Source organism: Chelonia mydas, chromosome 22, assembly GCF_015237465.2.
Source record: "Chelonia mydas isolate rCheMyd1 chromosome 22, rCheMyd1.pri.v2, whole genome shotgun sequence".
Classification (NCBI taxonomy): Eukaryota; Metazoa; Chordata; order Testudines; family Cheloniidae; genus Chelonia; species Chelonia mydas.
In genome coordinates, this window is record NC_051262.2 from 1818344 (window position 1) to 1834455 (window position 16112).

Genomic DNA, 16112 nt, shown 5'->3' on the forward strand with positions numbered 1-16112 from the left:
GCAGAGGCAGGTCTCGGCTGGAGATGGGTAGCGTTTGCCATGGCTCTGAGCAGCCCCTTTCTGCCTGGGGGGATTCGCCCCCTGAGTACCAGAGCATTCTGGATCCGTAAAACAAAACATAAATGTAGAATCCTGAGGCCAGAAGGGACCATTATGCCCATCCAGTCTGGCCTCCTCAATCACCCAGGCCCGAGAACCTCCTCTGGAGAATCCTGCCTCCAGCCCAGTGGCTAGTGACTGAGCCACAAAGGATCTTGTTGAGTAAAATCTGTTTCTGACCTGTTTTACAAATCCAAGGTGGATATTACATAAAAGGACAGCTAAGCCTCCATCTTGGATACCTTCTCCTCAGATGATTTCGTGCCCTTTCAGCCTTTTTCAAATTAAGGTGGAAAAAGGTCAGGGCAGTTGGAGTCATGTGACAGCCATAATCTATCTGCTTAGCGACCGCAGGTTATTGAGTGAGCGACATGCCTGTCACTCAGGGCGTCCCACACAGTTCAGTGAGCTGCCAGGAGCCCCAGAGGGACCAGGTCTCACAGGACTTTGGGTTCTTGGTCTCTATTAATCTACGTGCACTCAGCTGCTACACACCATTAGTGAGCGCATACTTGCACTGGACTACGAGGTCAAGCAGAGACTGCATGGGCAAGCACTGAAGACCTATCTGAGGGAGAAGACCTGCCCAGAGGACTTGTCCAGATGGAGAAGCAAACCCAGTTCCGGAGTTTCTGTTTGCTGTCCAGCGCCCCTGATTTTCACCACTATCCCTGTCAGTATCCTGAGTCTTTGTCACAGTGTCCCTGTCTTCAGGGTATGGTAGAGTGATACCCATTTTGGTTTTCCTCTCTTTTACATCAATAGGTTAAGGGGAGTTAAGGGCTCTGAGCTTCACGCTCTGGTAACTGTTAACAATGGAGTGTGTCTTGCTTATGTTGTTTATTGTCTGAAGGGGTCCTTGTAAAGTTTACTGACTAGTGACAGAATAAGTATTTCAGAGTAGCAGCCATGTTAGTCTGTATTCGCAAAAAGAAAAGGAGTACTTGTGGCACCTTAGATTTGTTAGTCTCTAAGGTGCCACAAGTACTCCTTCTCATAATAAGTATTTGTGTGTTACATCTTATTCTGCCTCTGTCTTAATAAATCACCCGACGATAGATGCGGGAGGGGGTGGGATCTGCAGACAGCCCTCTTCTGATCTGTGTAGACTATAGTTAAACTGTTTTGGGCTAACAGCTCTTAGGGATCCAAAGAGAGAGAGACACCCTGCAGCCCTCCCCCCCCCCCACACACTGTCACCTTCCCTTCACTGTTCCCTTTCCAAGCTGTCCTCTCCAAAAGTGTTCAATAAATATTTGTTTTCCTTTTTGGAAAATGCCAGGTAATGTATTCATGTTAAACGATGGGGAGAAATACGGTCTATTCCACGACTAAGGAGGATGTTAACAGCAGCTACTTTTAAATCAGCAGATCCAGATAACTTGCATCTAGGAGTTTTAAAAGAGCTGGCAGAGGAGCTTGCTCACCCATTAATGCTGATTTTCCATAAGTCTTGTGCACTGGGGAAGTTCCAGAGGCCTGGAAGAAAGCTAATGCCGTGCCAGTAGTTTAAAAGGGTAAATAGGACACCCTGGATAATTGTAGGCCTGTCAGACTGGCATTGATCTCAGGCAAAATAATGGAATGATAGATATCCAACTCAATCAATAAAGAATTAAAGGAGAGTAATATAATTAATGACAATAGCATGGATTTATAGAAAATCAATCCGCTCAAACTAACTTGATATCTTTTTTTTTATATGATTACAAGTTTGGTTGATAAAGGTGTCACGGACTCACAGGACTCGTGCTCTCCCCCGGCTCCCTATGGTCCCTGGGAAGAACCCCCTTCAGTGTGACAGCTCTTCTCGGGGATCCACTCTCTCTCGGGGGTTAAACCATAGGCCCCTCTGCATCCTCGAAACGCACCTCTTTGAGCCCTCACCATGCCTGTCTCTCACCGTGGGCCCCCTCAGAGAGTGCACTCGCTCTGGACCCCCGGGGCCTCCATGCCCAGAGGAAATAATGCAGCCCTGATCTCTAGACCGGAGTGACTCTCCACAAGCGTAAAACAGAAGGGTTTATTGAGCATCTGAACCCAGCACAGGAAACTCTCAAGGCCTTCAGGCCTAGCATCCCTCAGCACAGTACATCTAGGTCTGTCCCGCATCCGGGTGGGCTCTGGCGGCTCTCTCTCTGTCCAGTGCAGCAGCCCACTCCTAGCTGATCATCCGATATCATCTCCCCCAACAGCTCCTCCCCTGTGCTTTGTCTTCCGTCCCAGGTAAACAGGTCACTGGGGCCCTCTCTCTTCCATCCTTTGTTCCCCTCTGGCTGGAACTGGTTGGTCAGGTCAGTGCCGTCCTCTCTCCTCAGCCCTTTGTCCTCCCACTGGCCAGAACCAGCTGGCTGCCAAGCTGGAGTGGGCCTCTTAGTCACCAGTTGTTAGGGTTCCCCATCTCCAGGCTGGTGTCCGGGGCTCCTGGCTGCTAGGCGAGGTCATACCTGGTCCTCTGCAACAAACCGTCTCTCACCACCTTGTTAAACATGCAGCACACAGGGAAACTGAGGCGCGCACATGCTGTTCATGTAAAACACTACCAAAATCCCCAACGTCATCACATCTCTCCCCCCTTCGAGTCAGAACTGAGCAAGGTCACTCCAGCTGGTGACACTCTCCGGGACACAGCATCATCTATAACATTCATGCTCCTCTTAACATGGACCACCCCATATGATCCTTGCTGATCAGACTCCACCCCAGGAGTTGGGCATTGGCCGCTTTCATCCAGTGCAGCCACATCAGGGGCGAGTGGTCAGCGTACACCATAAAGCTCCGCCCAATAGACACGGCTGCAGCTTTTTAACAGCCCATCCCAGGGTCAGGCATTCCTTTCTCTATGGCTACGTAGTTCTGCTCCCAGAGGAGCAGCTTCTTGTTCAGGTACACAATGGGATGTCTCTTCCCCTCCGGACTGGCCTGCATCAGCACTGTGCCCAGCCCTGATTTGATGCATGTCGGTGAACACCCTAACGGGTTTGTCCAAGTCTGGGTTTACCAGCCCCAGCCACTGGGCTAGAGCCTCCTGCAGTGCACAGAGCGCCCCCTGGCACTGCTCGGTCCAGACCACCTTGTCTGGCTTGCCCAATTTACCAGTCTTCATAACAGGAGCTAAAGTGGGGTACAAACCTTCAGTGGTACCCTGCCCTCCCATTAGAGGGCCTGTGTCTTGGTTTGAGGAATGGGCCAATCTCTGGTTACCTTCACCTTGGCTGGCTCTGGCTTTAGGCAGCTGCTTCCCACCTTGTGGTGCAGGTACAACACCTCTGCCATCTTACCCTTTCCAGCCTCTATCATCTGTCCTGCATCCTGGAGGCGTCCCAGCCCCCTCTTCACTGGGACACATGGTTCTCCCAGCTCAGGCTCAGGACACAGATATCATGAATGTATGCCAGGCACAGTCCTCCACCGCGCCTCAGTAACTGATCCCCTGGGAGGTGGCAGGCACCCCTTTGAGGCTGAAAGGAAGGACCAGGAACTCAGAGCCCTATAGGGGTGATGGGAGCAGATTTCAACCTGGCAACTGGGTCCAAAGGCACCTGCCAGTAGCCCCTGGTGAGATTCACAGTAGTGAGGTAACGCTCCTCCACCCCGCCTTGTCTAGGATTTTGTTAGTTCTAAGCATGGGGCAGGCATCAAACACGGTGACAGCACTGAGCTTCCAATAGTGCACAATGGGTCTGATCAATTCGTCTTACTTGGGGTCCAGCCTCACGGGTGAGTCCCAGGGGCTGGAGGATGGCTGGATCACCCCTAATGCCAGCATGTCACTGACCTCTCTTTCCAGATCCCGGGCTGTTTTCCCAGTGACTGTGAACAGGGAACACCTCCCCTCCCCCCATAGATAGCCAGATTAGTGAGCCCAGGCCAGCTGGCGCCCAGCTGCGGGTATGAACGCAGCCCCTCTGATCTCTGCCAGCAGGCAGGGATTAGCTGGTCAGAGAGGAGAAGTTATTCCAACAGGAGGTCAACTCCTGGCTTAGGAGCGAGATTCCCTTTCCCCTTCTCCTTCCGCTGCCCACACTCACGGCCACACCAACAGTCTCCCTGTCAAAGTACAGCTTCATTATGTTGAAATGGTACAATTGCTCAATTGGGCAGCTCCAGCATGACTCACCTCCTTCAGCTGGTTGCTGATTTCACAGGGCTCTTCCCATGTGCCCTTCGCACTGAGCCGAGACCCCTCTTCTGGTCTCTGATCAGGCACATTGTCATACCAGCCCTTTTGCAGTTCCTGGGTCCTGGCTAGGTTCTTCCTGGCCAAACCCATGAGCTCAGTGAGCTTTCCCCAGAACAATACTTCAGAATCCACCACCGATTCCCCATTTGTTTCTCATCAGCTCGAGGGGTCCCCTCCTTCTCTTTCCATACACCAACTGAAAAGGGGGGACCCCTGTGAATTTCCGGGGCAGTAAACATTCTGCAGCAGCTCTCACTTGGTGCACTGAACCCCCTGATATTTAGAAGAAGGGACATCTCCCCATTGGTACTCTGATACCCCAAGTTCAGTTTTCCCGCAGGGAGCCCTTTCTTGGTACTGGGTCACTTCTCTCAGCTGGATCCTTTCCCAGGATCTTGCAACACTGTGGCCCACAAGGCCCCCACTTCTTCCAGGACGGATCCTTCTGCCGCTAGGTCTAAAATTCAGCTGCTGGGTTTGGGGCCCAGCTCTCATTGCTGTGCCTTAGTTTTCCCACCTCCGGACAAGGCCTCGGTCTCAGTCCTGTTAAGCCCTGTCCCTGGAAACTCACTTCCTGCCTTTGGAGGTTTCACACCCTGTGCTGGGTGGATTGCTGGTGTCAGGCCAAGTGGCCCTCCCTGACCTCAGCCACAGGCAAGCATGAGGGCACCATCTGGCTAGTTCTTCAGTCCATCCCCCATCAGCCCCTCTGCAGGTAGCTTATCATGCACCCCAACCTCATTGGGGCCCCATTCAGACGTATCCTCGCTACAAGACCTTAACTGGGGGTCTGACCACCCTCAGCACCCATGTCCCAGTGGGGGTACGGAGCGAGCCCACTGCTTTGGCTTCCTCATCAGAGCCAGTGTGAGTCACCTCTACCCTGTGCAGGACTGTTGTCCCACTCAGCTCCAGGGGCTGGCTACAGATAGGCAAGTAACCAGGGCTTTGCAGTTCTTCCTTTGTGCTACTAGCCAGGGGGGAAAGTACTCCCCTCCCTGCCGGCTGGGCCATTCACATGCTCACTGGCTCCTGCCCTCTCCACCTTCCGATCTCTGGTGGGTTCAGCTCTTTGGCCATTATGGTGCAGGGTCTGGATCCTGTCTTTAAGAGAGAGAGTCACTTCCCAAGAGTACGTCAAAGCTGATGTGCTGAAGGACCCCAGCTAACTGCCGCCCCCACCCCCATCCTTCCTGTGTCGGCACAGAAACCCCGGGTGAATGGCTGCTGTCTGGGAGCCTTCCCCCAAGTTACACGGCCCCTCAGCAGCTGGTGAAGTTGCATCACACCCACAAGTGTCTCATCCCAGAATCGCTTCACTCCGTGAATGTCTTCCCACTGACCCCCACCTTCCGCTCCCATTGGGGATCAGAGGGGCCTGAGCCCAGAAGTCACAAGCAGACATATCTGCTGGGCTCGGAGTGGAAGCCCGTCTGCCTTCCCCACTCCCCTGGCCAGCTCTGCCCCAGGAGCTGGCTGGATGACCGCTTCCCAGCTCGCTCTCTCAGCCTGTGTTACAGGTTGTCTACTTGTCTTCCCTTTGCCTGTAAACATAGGCACCGACTTCCCCTCTTGCCCGGTGGGTGCTCGACCCCTCCCACCCCTGGCCCCGCCCCTGCACCACTTCTTCCCGCCCCTATACTGCCCTTGCCCCACCACCTTCCCACCCTGCCTTTTCCTACCCCAGCCCCGCCCCCTCCCCGCCCCATTCCACCCCTTCCCCCAAGTGCCTGCCCCACCCCGCCTCTTCTCCGCCTCCTCCCCTGAGCGCACTGCATCCCCACTCCTCCCCCTCCCTCCCAGAAAGTCCTAAGCACCCCCAAAGAGCTGTTAGGCAGCTGATGGGTGGGAAGTGCTGGGAGGAAGGGGGAGGAGCGGGGACGCATTGTGCTCAAGGGAGGAGGTGGGGAAGAGGCGAAGCGGAGCTTGGCTGCCGGTGGGTGTGGAGCACCCGCTAATTTTTCCCTGTGGGTGCTCTGGCCCCAGAGCACCCGTGGAGTTGGCGCCTATGCCCGTTAACTCTTCGAGGGTTCTCTTGGGCAAAAATTTCTTGTGTTGTTGGGCATGACACCACCTTGCATCCCTTTGCCCGAAGTAATGACACCTCAGGTCCCAGGGAGGGGGTCTGCCTGCTTCGGCATTCGTGGGCACCCCTGCATTGGGCTTCCTGGAGTCTCACCTCTGAGAGGTCTCTGGGTGACTCCCCTTCCAAGTCCCCGACCAGGGTCTCTCTCTGCAACCCCGTCTGCTGTCCATAACCTGAAGTCTGCGAGCATACCTGCACCTTGCAGGGCTTTGGGCTTTGAGGGCAGATGTGCCACAGCTGCCCCAATCCAACCAGATTATACACGCCCTCTGCGACGGGAGCGGCCCCGCACCCTTTCCCCCCTGCCCTTGCAGAGATATTTCTCGGGATACCCGGAATCTTTTCCTATCTGCCTCTGGGGTCCATTCAGACTTAAGCAGCAAAGCCTGTTTGAACATTCATAGTCCCCAGTCTCTGTAATGTCCATTTGGCTGAACACCCCTATTGCCTTGGGACCAAGCAGTGAGGTGAGACAGCTGTGCCCGCCTGTGGGGTCAACCTGGTTCAAATCACCAGCCTTCTCACAGGCAGTGTGGTCGGCTTCATAGATATTTAGGTCAGAAGGGACCATTATGATCATCTAGTCTGACTTCCTGCACAACGCAGGCCACAGAATTTCACCCACCCACTCCTACAAAAAAAAACCTCACACCTATATCTGTGCTATTGAAGTCCTCAAATCGTAGTTTAAAGACTTCAAGGAGCAGAGAATCCTCCAGCAAGTGACCCGTGTCCCATGCTACAGAGGCAGGCGAAAAACCTCCAGGGCCTCTTCCAATCTGCCCTGGAGGAAAATTCCTTCCCGACCCCAAATATGGCGATCAGCTAAACCCTGAGCATATGGGCAAGATTCACCACCAGACACTGCAGAAAATTCTTTCCTGGGTAACTCAGACCCCACCCCATCTAACATCCCATCACAGGCCATTAGGCCTATTTACCATGAATATTTAAAGATCAATTAATTACCAAAATCATGTTATTCCATCAGACCATCTCCTCCATAAACTTATCGAGTTTAATCTTAAAGCCAGATAGATCTTTTGCCCCCACTGCTTCGATATACCTCCCCCATTACACCGGGACACACTTTGGAATCTAGGCTTTCTGCCGAATTGGCAGCTTGGTGTCCTTCCCCACTTACTCCACAGCAGGTCCTCTTGGCCTGCCTCTCCTCCAACTGCAGTTCATGTTTTCACTGCTCCAAGCAGTCAGCTAGCCTCTGCTCTTCTGGCTCCAGCTCCTTCACTCTCAGCTCCAGTTTCCACCTCTTCACATCCACTGGGGGGAACCCAGGTTGGGAAGCCCCTGTCCTGGCTGGAGAGCCAGGTCCAGTGGACCCCCTCCCACTAGCCCAACAGCTGGCCCCCCTGCTACTCCCAGGCTCTCCGGGCACCCCGGAAGCCCCACTGAGACCTGGAACTTGCTCCTCGGGCTGGTCATTCTCTACCAGCCAGGCAATCAGCAGCTCCTGGGTGAGCCTCCCAATGCTCAGCCCTCTCTCCCTGCACAGACGGGCAAGGTCCCTCACAGGGAGCTGGTTCTAGGCCCTTTCCTTACTGATTCCTTCAATTCCCTTGTTTTATCGCTGGCACCCACTCACTGCAGAGCCTCTCCGCTCACAGCCAACTGTCTACAGGATCCTCTGCAACAACAAACTGTCTCTCACACCTCGTTAAACATGCAGCACACAGGAAAACTGAGGCATGCACACACTATTCATGTAAAACACTACAAAAATCCCCAATTTCATCAGAAAAGGTAATAGCGTTGATGTAGTATACTTAGAATTTTGTGAGGCATTTCACTTGTTAACATACAAAATTTTGATGAAGAAACTAGAACAGTATGAAATTAACATGTTGGATTAAAAACTGGCTGGCTGACAGGTCTCAAAAGGTAACTGTAAACAGGGAATCCTCATTGATGGGTGTGTTTCCAGTGGGGTCCCACAGGGATCGGAGCTTGGCTCTATACTGTTTAACATTTTTATCCATGACTTGGAAGAAGGCAAAAGATCATTACTGATAAAGTTTGCAGATGATACAAACATTGGAGTGATGGTAAATAACGAAGAGGACAGGTCACTGATACAGAGCGTTCTGGATTACTGTCAGAGTGGTAGCCATGTTAGTCTGTATCAGCAAAAAGAACAAGGAGCACTTGTGGCACCTAAACTAACAAATTTATTTGGGCGTCAGCTTTCGCGGGCTAAAACCCACTTCATCAGATGCATGGAGTGGAGATGTATATATACAAAGAACATGAAAAGATGGGGGTTGCCTTACCAACTCTAACGAGACAAATCAATTACAGTGGGCTATTATAAGCAGGGTGCCACAAGTACTCCTCATTCTTTTTGCTGGATTACTTTGTAAATGGGGCGCAAGCAAACGTGTGTTTTAATAGGGCCAAATGTAAATATACATCAAGGAACAAAGAACGCAGGCCACACTTACTGGATGGGGGGCTCTATCCTGGGAAGCAGCGACTCTGAAAAAGACTTGGAGATCATCTGGATAATCAGCTGAACGTGAGCTGCCAATGTGACACTGTGCTAAAGGGCTAATGTGATCTTTGGATGTATAAATGGGAACCTTGAGTAGGTGTGTGACATTGCACTCCATATTTTAATAAAAATATGTTTATAAGTGTGGATATGATGTAACTGGAAAATGCTTTATGCAAAAGGTTTCTTGTAAAGTATCATTACAAAGCTTATAATCTACTGAGTGTGGTCATCCTATTTGTATGAATGTATCATTCTTGTATCTGAAACTAGGAATATGAAATATAACTCCGAGGTCCTATTGTAATTATGCAAAGTGTGGGCCATTAATGGTGGTTTGGAATCTTGATGGCTCCCGTTAACCAGGACAATTGGTTGTAAATGGCTCTGTTTACTTGTAAGACTTCCTGTATAGTGTGTGCCAGCGAGTGGATAATGAAGTCTCACAGGACATGTGATCATGTCACCTGAACTGGAATCCATCTTTAACCTGGTGCTTTTCCATTTAGAAGGAGGGGTGGGAACCCAGAGAGCGACAAAGGATTCCCGCCTTGTGTCAAAGCTATTAAAGGGGGTGGAACAGAACAAAGAGGGGCCCAGTCATGTGGAATCCCCTGCTTTTCACTTCAGATGCCTGCTGGAACTAACAAGGTCTGTACCAGGGGAAAGGATTGGGCCCAGACTAGGAAGGAGTCTAGTCTGTGAGAGAAGCTTATTGGAACATCTCTAAGGGTGAGCTTTACCTGTATTCAGTTTCTTAATGTATTAGGCTTAGACTTGCGTGTTTTGTTTTATTTTGCTTGGTAACTTACTTTGTTCTGTCTGTTATCACTTGAAACCACTTAAATCCTACTTTTTATACTTAATAAAATCACTTTTGTTTATTAACTCAGAATAAGCGATTAATACCTGGGGGAGCAAACAGCTGTGCATATCTCTCTATCAGTGTTATAGAGGGCAGACAATTTATGAGTTTACCCTGTATAAGCTTTATACAGAGTAAAATGGATTTATTCAGCGTTTAGGCTCCCAGAAAGATTGAATGCTGGGTGTTGGGAAAGTCCCTATTAACTGAGAAGCCCCCGGGCTAAGTGAACTGCAGGGGGGCGTGGCCCAACCTCTTGGTCTGTGTGGAGCTGACTGGTGTGTCTAGCTCAGCAAAACGGGAGTGGAGGGAAGCCTTTTCTGGCAGGGGGGTTTGTTCTCAGTGGTATCCCAGCACAACTAGTGACAGTCTTGAGGGAGTTTCTGTGACCCAACCTGCCATAAGGAGCAGAGAGGTTACTTCACCTCTGTGTTTGGCACTGGTGTGACAAACTGGACACAGGATTCCAGCATCATAGTGCCCCGCAGTTCAAGAGGATGTAGAAACATTGGAGAGATTCAGAGAAGAGCTGCCAGAATGATGAAAGGATTGGAAAACCTGCCTTACAGTGAGACTTAAGGAGCTCTGTCTATTTAGCTTTTCAACGAGAAGGTGAAGGGGTGACTTGATCATAGTTTCTAAGTACCTACTTCAAAGCAGAAATTTTATAATGGGCTCTTCAATCTAGCAGGCAAAGGTCTAACAAGGTCCAATCTTTGGAATTTGGAGCCAGACAAATTCAGACTGGAAATAAGTCACAAATCTTTAACAGCCAATGGTTGTGGCAGATTCCCCATAACCGGCAATTCTGAAACCAAGCCATTCTCTGAACTGTTTTGTAATCTATTGTGGGAGAACTTGTCTGTCCTCAGCCCGTGTGTGGAAGTGTTTTTAGCCCACCAAGGCATTAAAGAGGAGCCACGTGAGGAGCTTGCCCGAACCTTGAGCCCCAGCACACAGGGAGGCCATACCTGTCCAGAAATGCGTTGCCATTGCCATATGGAACTTGGCTACCCCAGACTGCTGCAGGTCAGGTGGCTGGTCAGTTTGGTGGTGACAAGCCAACCATCGATGTTGTGGTGATGGAGGTTTGGGAGGTGATTATTCCTGTGGTTTGCCCTTTGCTGGCATTCCTGTTCCCATGGTCTGCCTCGCACAAAGGGCACAGGAATATGGCAGCTAGAAAAGATGCTGCTCCCTTGTTACATAGCCTTGGATCAACTACAGAGGGGGGTTCATGGACATAGCATGAGACGCATCGGCCAGGCGCATTTGGACAAGAAGGGGCTTTGGTCCCCCCACATGATATGGCTATCGATGGGGTGTCTGTGCCCACTGTTGTGTGGGTGGCCAGGCCCACCCCTGCCCTGGCTTATGAAACTGAATCCTGATGAGAGAGCACCTGGCAGCAGAAGGCTCAGTCACCCCAGAGCAGTTGCTGGATGGTGGGGGAGTGTGCCTGGGGAAGGCAAGAGTGTACTGCCTACAAACCCATCGCTTGTTCCTGGGGGGCGCAGCGCACTGCACAACTTACACCAGGATGGAGGCAAGAGCTGTCACTGGGGTGGGTCGATGCCTGTGCTGGGTTACAGCTGCAGTGCAGGAAGCCTGACAGTGGCCTCTGCTCATTGGGCTGGGTCACACCCAGGGCAGCTTCCCCCTTTCAGGACGATTGGCCCAGGCTCTGCACAGACTCAGACAGTGGGGGTGATACTCGGGGGAAGCTGGCCCCTCTCCGGGCAATCGGCCCAGGCTCTGCGCAGACTCAGGCAGTGGGGGTGATACTTGGGGCAGCTGCCCTCTCTCCGGCCAATCGGCCCAGGCTCTGCACAGACTCAGGCAGTGTGGGTTACGGGAGGGTCACTTTTGAAAGATTTCTATGCAGCCAGGGCAACTGAGCAGAGGGATTCTGAATGCTTGGTCTTTGCCCTAGGAGAAGCAAACTGCTCTGTGGGGCATCCCCAAGATATGTGTGTGTGTGGGGGGGGGGGGGTGTTTCAGTGTGTGTTTATGTATGTGCTCCCTCTCCCAATCAATCACATTCTAGAGCAAGAGAGGCTTCCTTTGGCTAAGGCTTGAGTCATGTTGACCTCACAAAGATTCTCTTCATTTGGACAGCTCTACTTCATGCAAGAAGCCATGTGGTCACCAGGCTAGTTCCTGAAGTCAGCCCTTGATTGCCAGCTCTGCCAGTGCTCCATTCAGTAGGGCCTGAAAGCAGCCCTGCTGGGATTTACAGGGATTTGCTTTTACTACATGTATTTTGTTTCTTTACTGATGGAATCAGCACTTCATAAAATAACATCAGGCACAGATGTTACTTCTTGCCTTACGTTCCAAGGAGGTGAAGTCAATTAGAGTTCAGATTTATACTGTACATAAACACAGTGCGTGGCACAGGCAGCCTTAATACCAATGGAATGATCCCCTGGATAATTAGCCTGACCTCCTCATTGATGTGCTTGCTGGATGGAGAACAGCCTGGGACACATACCTCATGGCTCAGCAGACAGAACACATCAGAGTTTTTTGCTGCAAGCTGCAGTTTTGTTTTCAGCACATCAAAGCTGCTACTCAGACATTTCACATCCGTGCAACTGGCTGCTGTTTCACATCTGGACACAACGTACATGCTCGTTAACTGTCTTGGCTGTGGCGAGATCCAAACCTGTGCCCTTTCTGCCCCAGGGCATCTGTGCCATGGATAGGAAAGCGCCTGCTCTAGGCTCCAGGACCTACAGGCCGACATGGGTGTTCTACAGCTGGGGATCTAGAGCAGTCCGGGGAGCTATGACTAGAATGTCTTAGCCTAGGGCTGATGCTGCAGCTGTCTGAGTGGAGGCTCTGAGTTCAAGTGCAGGAAAGCCTGTGGCCAGGCTGACCTGATTGCTGGGTAATCTTATCTGTGAACAATTCAACTCCCATCATTATGTGGACAGCTCACAGATCTTTCTCTGCTCCAGACCTGGCTTCTTTTGTACAAATGAATATCTCTGCCTGTCTCTCTGATGTTGCCTTGTGAATGTCTAGCCATCACCCCAAGCTCAAGATGGCAGCTAAAAGAGAGCTCTTAATCTTCCCCCAAACCCTCCCTACTACCTCCTGTCTCAGTCACTGTGGACAACAGCACCCAAAGATCGGGCCATTCCTATCCATCCACCAGCTAAAACTCTCCTCCAGGCTCTCATCAGCTTGCAACTCAATTACTGCAACATCCTGCTCTCTGGCCTTAACCAATGCAATCAGGGCCAGCCCTAGGTATTTTGCAACCCAGGGCAAAAAACATTTTCAGTGCCTTTCCCTGAGCAGGCCAGCAGAGCAAAACCAAACAAAAACACTGGCAAGCCAGACCAGCCAAGTTATGTAGTGCCCCAGCGGTGAATGCTGATTTGGGGCCCCGAGCGACTGCCCTGAACAACCGGCTCTCAGGCCAGCCCTGAATCCTGTCCCACTCATCTCTATCCAGAATGCTGCCGCAAAGATCTTTCTCCTAGCCCATTGCTTTGTCACCCTTTTCTTTGCAACCCTCTACTGGCTCCCCCTTCTCTACCACATCAAACATGAGCTGCTTCTTTTCACTTTCAAAGCCCTGCACAGTCAGTCCCTACCCACCTATCATCTTTCATTGACTATTGAGCTGTCAATGCTCCTCTCCAACCGGCCCTTTTTGCTTTCTCCCCAGCTGCCCCATGTGTCTGGGAAGCACTCCCACAGGTGTCAGCTTCCTCTGGGTCCTGAGGGTGCTCATCCTTCACCTAATGGATGAAAAGGAACAGATCACAGAACGCAGAATTAATGGTAGCTGAGATACAAGTGATCATGACTTGATCACATCTATAATGTGCCAGCAGAAAAAGGTAATATATATACTTGGTGCTTAAATAGGCCCAATTTCACAAAGCTGAAAACAGTTATGAGCCATATCAGCTGGGAGGTAGAATTTAAACAATAATTGTGAATCATTTGAGAACACCTTACTAAATGGCCAAAAAGCCACAATCCCACCATTGAGAAAGAAGGCCGTGCTGGTTAAAAAAGCAATCTGGTTTAGTCAGGAAGTGAAGGCAGCTGTAAAAAATGGAAGGAAGGAGAAGTTGATAGGAATTGTAGCAAATAAATAAGGGAAGCCAAGGGACACACGGAGAAATCTATGGCCAACAGAGTTAAGGACAACAAGAAGCAGATTTTTAAATATATTAAGAACAAAAAGACAACGGTGCTGGTCTGTTACTTGACGGCAATGGTAGAATTTTCAATAATAATGCAGAACAGGCAGAAGTGTTCAATAAATATTTCTGTTCTATATTTGGGGGAAAAAACATGATATACTCATCATATGATGAGGATAATGTTGCCGGCACCCAGTGCCGAGAGGCTAAACAGCTGGAGTTGGTTCGCTACCCAGTGTGCTACACCCAATAATCACAACGGGGTGGAGAAGCAGAAAAGTTTATTTGCAGCTGCAAAAAGGTACAGGGAGAATAGAACCTCAAATCCTGCACACAGAGCAGGAAGTTACACAGGCTTTTATACATCCTTTTTTTCCAGCATACTTATCCAATAGCAAGCTGCCCTAAGTATCCATATAGCCAGCCAATCCAGTTCCCAGCTAGTTCCCTTGTTCTCTGTATCATTTGTTAAATAAAATGTAACCCTTCTGCCCGTCAGAGTTGGCAGCAACAAGGGCCAGGTTCAATATCTAGGGGATTCATTCCAATAACACAATGCAAACCGGCTCGAGCCCCCACCCAGTGACCTGGGACAAATATATACCACCCTCGCTGGGCGCCTCCAAGAGGCAATACTTCCCCTCTCGCAAGCACAGAGTCTGAGTGTAGCAAAAAGCCTTTTAATAACAGAGAGAAACAATGTGGCATTATGTTGGGGAAACACCACCAACAGGATTCGTAACACAACCCATGAGCAAAATAAAACCACCCCAAGCAAATTAGGGCGTGTCCTTTCCCTTTGGTTCTTGAGTCCAGCAACCCCAAATCACCCAAAGTCCCAAAAGTCCAATGACCCAAAAGTCTCTGTCCCTGGTCAGGGCAGCCCCAGAGTTTGAAAGTTTATCTGCAGAGGTTTACCTCCCAACCTGGATGGAGATGGGGGGGGGGCAGGGGAGGAGAGAGAGGTAAGGGGCACCTTACATGATCTGAAGCTGACCACCCCACAGCTCCATAGGCCTTCGCTCTGTCAGCCACCCCATGAACTGCTTTGCTCAGCTCCACTGCTCCACCAGCTGGTCCACAAACTGCTCCGTTCCACGTCCCACAAGCAGCTCCCGCCATCCAATGAACTGCTCCACCAGCCTGTCCACAAGGCACTCCAGCCGTCCCACAAACTGCTCCACAATATATCTTCAGGCTCCCCCACTACTTAACACAATGCTCAGTGATTTCAGCTCTTAGTCAGTTCAGCTCTTTGGTGAATTCAGCTTGTAGTAGGGGAGCCTCAGCTCTGGTGCACCATTAGCCCAAAGTGAGCTCAGCAGCCTGTAACTAGACTCCTAATGGAATCAAAATTAGCTCTGATATTCTACAGTGGAGACAGGAGGAAGTGCAATTAGCATGTAAGGCCCTCACCCAGGGGCCCATGCCACCAAACATTAATACTTGTCCCCAGCCTCTCTCCATTCACAGAGTTTTGGAACCCATGACCCTTGCCTAGCGAGTGCTACTTAGTTGATGGTGAGTCCCTCCATCATAACAAAAGGCCAAGTACAGTTCCAAGCACAGTTCCCATAATCAGGGTAATAACCATTTATTCTTCCTGCCCCAATAACAGAGACACTGGGGATCCCACAGCAGCCAAAGTGACCATTTGGGCAGCTATGGGCTCATGCTAGGCGGGGTAGGTGTGCCTATGCAAATGAGATCGGCCCCTGAAGTTCTTTTCCACAACTTGCCACATCTCACCACCAGATGTCAGGGTGGGGCTCATCCTGACACTGCTTACACATACGTAAAGCTGCTTTATTCAGCATTGTTCTTCCGTATCTGCCCTGTTTGGCCTTGCTTCGTTTCAGGCAGTCTGACTCTGCAACATATTGTTGCAGATCCTCAGCATAACTGCTGTGAGTGCCTCCAGGTGGGAGGGCCAAGGACACTTAGGCCTAGTACGCAGAGCTGCTGCGAGTGCCTCCAGGCGGGAGGGGAGGGGAGGGGAGCGGGGGGTCCAAGGACACCTGGGCCTAGTGCGAGGGGGCTTCATCGACACTCGTGGTCTTCCATCCCCTTGAGTTACCTAGTGGCCATGCCCCAGGGTCCCCAACAACTACATTCTTTCCATTCTGCTTTTATCTCTGGAGGATAGTAAACAAAAGCTACTAAAGTTAGGCATTTTTAAATCAGCAGCTCCAGATAACTTG